We start from the raw sequence: 8,243 nt of genomic DNA, 5'->3' as shown, positions 1-8,243 counted from the left end.
CATGCTAAATTCTCCCTCAGTATGCCTGAACAGGTGCCGGAGTGTGGTGACTAGGGGATTTTCACAGTAACTTCACTACAGTGTGAATGTAAGCCTACTAGTGACTATAAATAACCTTTAACTTTAACTATAAACTTTAACAAAAGTCTGAGGTCACGTACCAACCGACTCAGCTTCTTCCCTGCTGCCATCAGGCTTTTGAATGGTCCTATCATATATTAAGCTGATCTTTCTCTTCACACTACCTGTAACTGCAATACAATATTCTGCATCCTATCTTTTTCCTTTTCCCCTATGTACTTTATGAATGGCCTAACAAAGGTTTTACATAGCTGCAACATGATTTCCCAACTCTTGTACTCAATAAAATTAGTCTCGCTCTGTTTTGTCCCCATAGCTCCAAGGTTGTCTTGTGCTGATCACCAGCAAAACAGAGAATTTCCAATGCAGTGTCAAAACACCAAACAGCGAACCTGCCATTTCTCTTTGCAGGTGCCGATTAGCCCATCATTTTCTATTTTGGAAAAGGTAACAGCTGGGGTGACGTCACCGATAAGTCTTCATTTGTGGGCAGCACTGGGAAAGTAGTCACGGGTTGCCATTTCAATGGGGAATAAGATGAATTTGCATAAATGTTATGTGACGGAGAGAGTTGATTACAGTTCTGGGAGTTGGGATTGAATGAAACTGACAATTCCAGCTGGAATGCGACAAGTTAATTAAATAGCCAGGAATGAAGAAATAGCTGCAAAGCTGCAGTTAACCGAGAGTTGACAATGTGTTTGGATGAATTAGAATATAGAACTGTACAGCACAGTACAGGCCCTTCGGCCCTCGATGTTGTGCCGAGCTTTGTCCGAAACCAAGATCAAGCTATCCCACTCCCTATCATTCTGGTGTGCTCCATGTGCCTATCCAATAACTGCTTGAAAGTTCCTAAAGTGACGACTCCAGTATCACAGCAGGCAGTCCATTCCACACCCCAACCACTCTCTGAGTAAAGAACGTACCTCGGATATCCCTCCTATATCTCCCACCATGAACCTTATAGTTATGCCCCCGAGTAACAGCTACATCCACCCGAGGAAATAGTCTCTGAACGTCCACTCTATCTATCCCCCTCATCATCTTATAAACCTCTATTAAGTCGCCTCTCATCCTCCTCCGCTCTAAAGAGAAAAGCCCTAGCTCCCTCAACCTTTCCTCGTAAGACCTACCCTCCAAACCAGGCAGCATCCTGGTAAATCTCCTCTGCACTCTCTCCAATGCTTCCACATCCTTCTTATAGTGAGGTGACCAGAACTGCACACAATATTCCAAATGTGGTCTCACCAAGGTCCTGTACAGTTGCAGCATAACCCCATGGCTCTTAAACTCAAACCCCCTGTTAATAAACGCTAACACACTATAGGCCTTCTTCACAGCTCCATCCACTTGAGTGGCAACCTTCAGAGATCTGTGGATATGAACCCCAAGATCTCTCTGTTCCTCCACATTCTTCAGAACCCTGCCGTTGACCCTGTAATCCGCATTCAAATTTGTCCTACCAAAATGAATCACCTCGCACTTATCAGGGTTAAACTCCATCTGCCATTTTTCGGCCCAGCTCTGCATCCTATCAATGTCTCTTTGCAGCCTACAACAGCCCTCCAACTCTTCCACTACTCCACCAATCTTGGTGTCATCAGCAAATTTACTGACCTACCCTTCAGCCCCCTCCTCCAAGTCATTGATAAAAATCACAAATAGCAGAGGACCCAGCACTGATCCCTGTGGTACACTGCCGGTAACTGGTCTCCAGTCTGAAAATTTTCCATCCACCATCACCCTCTGTCTTCTATGAGATACAGTAAGAGTTTTAACAACACCAGGTTAAAGTCCAACAGGTTTATTTGGTAGCAAATACCATTAGCTTTCGGAGCGCTGCTCCTTCGTCAGATGGAGTGGAAATCTGCTCTCAAACAGGGCACAGAGACACAAAATCAAGTTACAGAATACTGATTAGAATGCAAATCTCTACAGCCAACCAGGTCTTAAAGATGCAGACAATGTGAGTGGAGGGAGCATTAAGCACAGGTTAAAGAGATGTGTATTGTCTCCAGACAGGACAGCCAGCAAGTCCAGGAGGCAAGCTGTGGGGGTTACTGATAGATGGGGGTTACTGCTGGCCCAGTTGCTCACAATGTTAAAGGAAAGTTAACCTTTCTCAGTCCCTCTTCAACTCTAACATTGATGAGCTTGCCAACTCGATCTCGAATGGTCCTATCTGCTTCACCATTATGACCAAAACTAAGGGATTATCATTGCTTCTGTGTTTGTGTGAATCCTTCACTCTGTGGATTGCAATAGCACCTCTAAATCCAAATGACATCCTTTATTATAGATTTATACACCCAGGTTCTTCAACCCATGCTGCCCAAAAACAAGCAGCAGGCTGTTTAAATATGCAATTGGGGTCTCATACCAATTAGAGAGATCCCCTCCTTGGTAGCAATTTCCATGGAGAAATGGATGGAGCATGAATGTTACTCCCACACTTTCCATTGATCTTTCTCTACACCCTAGCTATGACTGTAACACTACATTCTGCACTCTCTCCTTACCTTCTCCCCTATGACTGTATAGCAAGAAACAATACTTTTCACTGTATGCCAATATGTGTGACAATAATAAATCTAATCAAATCAAATAAAATCAAAAATCAGCTGTTGAGTGACTAACCAACGGGTGTCAACAGAAGACATTCTGAGAAGATACATTTTTCTCTTTTTTTAAAGATTTTGCAGGTTCGAGGCACATTCAACCTTCTCTTAGCTCCACAAGAGTATTTCAGTCCAGTGCTGATCCATTCTCACCCCTCGGCCTGGAACCCTCACCAACTTCTTCCTTCCACCCCATCCCGCGACAACCCTACAAATTACTTGCCAGCCAGATCATTGCAAAAGGGTGGCATGTTGGCACAGTGGTTAGCACTGCTGCCTCACAGCACCAGAGACCAGGGTTCAATTCTAGCCTCGTCTGTGTGGAGTTTGCACATTCTCCCCGTGTCTGCGTAGATTTCCTCCAAAAGCTCCGATTTCCTCGAACACTCCAAAGATGTGCGGGTTAGATTGATTGGCCTTGCTAAATTAACCCTAGTGTCAGGGAAATTAGCAGGGTAAATATGAGGGGTTAAGGGAATAGGGCCTCGGTAGGATTGTGGTTGGAAGACTCGATGAGTCGTATGGCCTCATTCTGCAGTGTAGGAATTTATGGTTCTATGATCCTATAAATGCTGACCGTTTATCTAACAGAACACTCGGTTAGTACCTTCACTGGCTGGAGTAATATAAAAACAGGCTGTAACCTGGACTTGCTTCAGGCCTCCCAGCTCTGGCCACCAACCTCCTCTCTCTGTTTTGGGCCCCAGACTAAAACTATCCACCCAGACTTACTGGAAATATCGGATTGCTTCTGACTATCTAACAAAGAGCTGTCAGAATTAATTCCTAGATGCTGTTTTAAAAAAGTCACAGAAAATTTGGAAAGATGCAGCTTTGCCGGGATAATCAACACGGATTTGTGAAGGGTAAGTCTTGCCTCACAAATTTGATTGAATTCTTTGAGGAGGTAACTAAGTGTGTCGATGAAGGTAGAGCAGTTGATGTCGCATACATGGATTTTAGTAAAGCGTTTGATAAGGTTCCCCATGGTCGGCTCATGAAGAAAGTAAGGAGGTGTGGGATAGAGGGAAATTTGGTCAATTGGATAAGTAACTGGCTATCTCATAGAAGTGGAGATGCCAGCGTTGGACTGGGGTAAACACAGCAAGATCTGTTGCTAAAATGGCATTTTCACTGTCTCCATGAGTTCTTGTACAAAATTGCAATACCCAGGCAATATTGGCAACTGTATTAAGGGTGGAGATTCAGAATGTCCCAAATCACACGCTCTACCTTCTGACTGATGTGTAAGGAAGGTTGCAGATGTATTTCTACAGAGAGGCTCATTGACACTTTATTTATTCAAATCAATCATGGTTAATGTTATGAACATTGAAAAATGATAGGCACTTAAAGTCACAGCTGTGCCAGGCTCCCCCCATCCCCCAACTCCACGACCCAACCCTGAAATTGTCTAATTCCCTGGGAGAGGCAATAATGGAAGAATAAGGAAGTGGAGGGGTGTGGGGGGGAGGGGGGGGGTAACACTGAGAAATTCCTGTTAGACCCCCTCAAGTGATCGAAGAGATGACATGGGCCATGTTTATGTTAACTGTAAAACACACCGTGCTTACGGCAGATAATACAATCGAGAACCTGACCAAATATAGAAGGTAAGAAGTTTAACAACACCAGGTTAAAGTCCAACAGGTTTATTTGGTAGCAAAAGCCACACAAGCTTTCGAGGCTCTAAGCCCCTTCTTCAGGTGAGTGGGAATTCTGTTCACAAACAGAATTTATAAAGACACAGACTCAATTTACATGAATAATGGTTGGAATGCGAATACTTACAACTAATCCAGTCTTTAAGAAACAAAACAATGGGAGTGGAGAGAGCATCAAGACAGGCTAAAAAGATGTGTATTGTCTCCAGACAAGATGTGTATTGTCTGGAGACAATACACATCTTTTTAGCCTGTCTTGATGCTCTCTCCACTCCCATTGTTTTGTTTCTTAAAGACTGGATTAGTTGTAAGTATTCGCATTCCAACCATTATTCATGTAAATTGAGTCTGTGTCTTTATAAATTCTGTTTGTGAACAGAATTCCCACTCACCTGAAGAAGGGGCTTAGAGCCTCGAAAGCTTGTGTGGCTTTTGCTACCAAATAAACCTGTTGGACTTTAACCTGGTATTGTTAAACTTCTTACTGTGTTTACCCCAGTCCAACGCCGGCATCTCCACATCACAAATATAGAAGGTCCAGAGGGGAATTGAGAAAACAAATAAGAGAAGCAGAGTATGGGAAGAGACTGGCAGCTAACATAAAAGGAATTCAGAAGTCTTCTACTGGCAAGTAAAAGGAATGGGTTCAATTGGGGGCCAAAAAATGTGTTTTATGTATGGAGACAGGGGGCCTGGCTGAGGTGTTAAATAAATATTTTGCACCTGTCCTTACCAAAGAAGAAGATGCTGCCCAGGACATGTTAAAAGTGGAGGTGATTCAGACACTAGAGGTTTAGAATTAATAAGGAGGTGGTATTGGATAGGCTGTCTGTACATAAGGTTGGTAAGGCAACAGGACCAGAAGACGCAATTTTAGATAATTAGGGAAATTAGTGGAAATTGTGGATAATTAAATTCCATTGTTTTTCAAAGACTCAGGGATACTGCCAGAGGACTGAAAAGTTACAAATATTACATCCTGGTTCAAAAAAAGATTAAAGATAAACCCATTCGCCCAACGTCTACAGACCAGTCAGTTTAATGTTGGTGGTGGGGAAGCTTATAAAAATGATAATTGGGGACAAAATCCATAAATGTGAGTTAATTTAGGAAATCCAGAATGGATTTGTTAAGGGAAAACGATATTTAAATAACTCCATAAGTTTATAAGAGATAGGAGCAGCATTAGGCCATTTGGTCCATCGAGTCCGCTCCGCCATTCGATCATGGCTGATATGCTCCTCATCCCCCTTTTCCAGCATTCTCCCCATAACCCTTTAACCCATTACCAATTAAAAATCTGTCTAACTCCTCCTTAAATTTACTCACTGTCCCAGCACCCACCGCACTTTGGGGTAGCAAATTCCACAGATTCACAACCCTTTGGGAGAAGTAGTTTCTCCTCAGCTCTGTTTTAAATTTGCTATCCCTTATCCTAAGACCTCTCGTCCTAGAATGCCCCACAAGAGGAAGCATCCGCTCCACATCTACCTTACCATACCTTTTATCATCTTGTATACCTCAATGTGATCTCCCCCCATCCTTCTAAACTCCAGAGAGTACAGGCCTAAACTGTTTAATTGCTCTTCAAACGACAAACCCCTCACCTCTGGAATCAATCTAGTGAACCTCCTCTGAACTGCCTCTGAACTTGCTTGAATTCTTTGAAGAGATTATAACCACTGTGCCACCATGGGGCAGCAGGGTGGCACAGTGATTGGCATTGCTGCCTCACAGCGACAGGGACCAGGGTTCGATTCTGGCCTTGGGTCACTGTCTGTGCAGAGTCTGCATGTTCTCCCCGTGTCTGCATGGGTTTCCTCCAGGTGCTCCGGTTTCCTCCCACACTCCAAATATGTGTGGGTTAGGTTGATTGGCCATGCTAAATTGACCCTTAATGTTGGGGGTATTAGGAGGTAAAGCTATGGGGTTGTGGGGATATGGCCTGGGTGGGATTGTTGTCGGTGCAGGCTCGATGGGCCAAATGGCCTCCTTCTGCATTGTAGATTCTATGATTCTATTACAGAGAGGGTTGATGAGGGTAATGTTATTGATGTGGTGTACATGGACTTCCGAAAGGCATTTCAGACAGTGCTGCACACCAGACCTGTGAGTAAAGTTAGAGCTCACGGAATAAAATGGACAGTAGCTACATGAATACAAAATTGGCTGAGTAACTGAAAAAAGGGGTGGTAGTGAACGGTTGCTTTTCTGACTGGAGGAAGGTTTATAGTGAAGTTTCCCAGGGATCAGTGTTAGGACCCATGCTCTTCCTGATATAAATTAATAACCTAGAACTTGGTTTACAGGGCACAAATTCAACATTTTCAGATGATACGAAACTTGGAAGTATTGTGAACCATGAGGAAGCTAGTGGAGAACTTTCAAAGGACACAGACAGGTTGGTGAAATGGGCAAGGCAAATGGCAGATCAAATTCAATGCAGAGAAATGTGAAGTGATTTATTTTGTTCGGAGAAATGCAGACAGACAGTATAAAATAAAAGGTACAACTCTGAAGGAGGTGCAGGAGCAGAGAGGGTTGAGTGTGTGTGTGCATATATCATTGATGGTGACAAGGGAGGTTGAGAAAGTGGTTAAAAATGCATACAACACCATGGGCTTTATTAATAGGGGCAGAGTGTACAAGAGGAAGGATGTTAACATTGCATTGTTCTTAACTGGAGTATTGTGTCCAGTTCTAGGCACCATGTGAAGGTATTAGAGAGGGTGCAGAAAAGGTCCCACAAGAATGGCTCCAGGGATGAGGACCTTCGGTTATCTGGATAGATTGGAGAAATTTGGGACTGATAATTGGGACTGTTTTCCTTGAAGGTGAGAAGTTCTAAGAAGATTTGATAGGGGTCAAAATCATGAGGGACAGAGTAGATAGGGAGAAACCAAAAGAGAAAATGCTGGAAAATCTCAGCAGGTCTGGCAGCATCTGTAAGGAGAGAAAAGTGCTGACATTTTGAGTTCAGATGACCCGTTGTCAAAGCTAAAAGGCATAGAAAGTGGGAGATATTTATACTGCAGGCTGAGAGAATGAAAGATGAGTCATAGTCACAAAAACAAGGGGAAAGGCTGCTAATGACAGTCCATAGAGAGAATAAAGGATTGTGAAAGGCCAAATGGCAGAGAGGCTGAAATCAGAGGGTAAGCTGCGACAGATGAAGATGTGGGGGGAATGGGTGGGAGAGAGGTTTTCTTATCTTTTCTTACCTTACATTTTCTCCCTGTTTCCCCCTTTTTCTCATTTTTTTCTCAATTTTACCTCTCTTCCACCCATCCCCCCCCCTCCACCCCCCCCCCCCCATATCTTCATCTGTCACAGTTTATCCTCTGATTTCAGCCTCTCTGCCATTTTGCCATTCTCACCCTTTATTCTCTCTATGGACTGTCATTAGCAGCCTTTCCCCTTGTTTTTGTGACTATGACTCATCTTTCATTCTCTCATCCTGCAGTGTAAATATCTCCCACTTTCTATGCCTTTTAGCTTTGACAACCGGTCATCTGGACTCGAAACATCAGCTCTTTTCTCTCCCTGCAGATGCTGCCAGACCTGCTGAGATTTTCCAACATTTTCTCTTTTGGTTTCAGATTCCAGCATCCGCAGTCATTTGCTTTTATCCAGTAGATAGGGAGAAACTGTTCCCATTGGTGGAAGGATAAGAACAAAGAAAAAAGAACAAAGATCAAAGAACAGTACAGCACAGGAACAGGCCCTTCGGCCCTCCAAGCCTGTGCCGACCATGATGCCCCAAAGTAAACTAAAAAAAATCTGCCTTTACTTGATCCATATCCCTCTATTCCCTCCCTATTCACGTACCTATCCAGATGCCTCTTATGGAGATGGATGGATGTAGAATGAGAGGCCA

The sequence above is a fragment of the Mustelus asterias genome, chromosome 1 (genome assembly GCF_964213995.1).
Source record: "Mustelus asterias chromosome 1, sMusAst1.hap1.1, whole genome shotgun sequence".
In the NCBI taxonomy this organism is placed as follows: domain Eukaryota; kingdom Metazoa; phylum Chordata; class Chondrichthyes; order Carcharhiniformes; family Triakidae; genus Mustelus; species Mustelus asterias.
Note: the sequence above shows the minus strand (reverse complement) of the source record.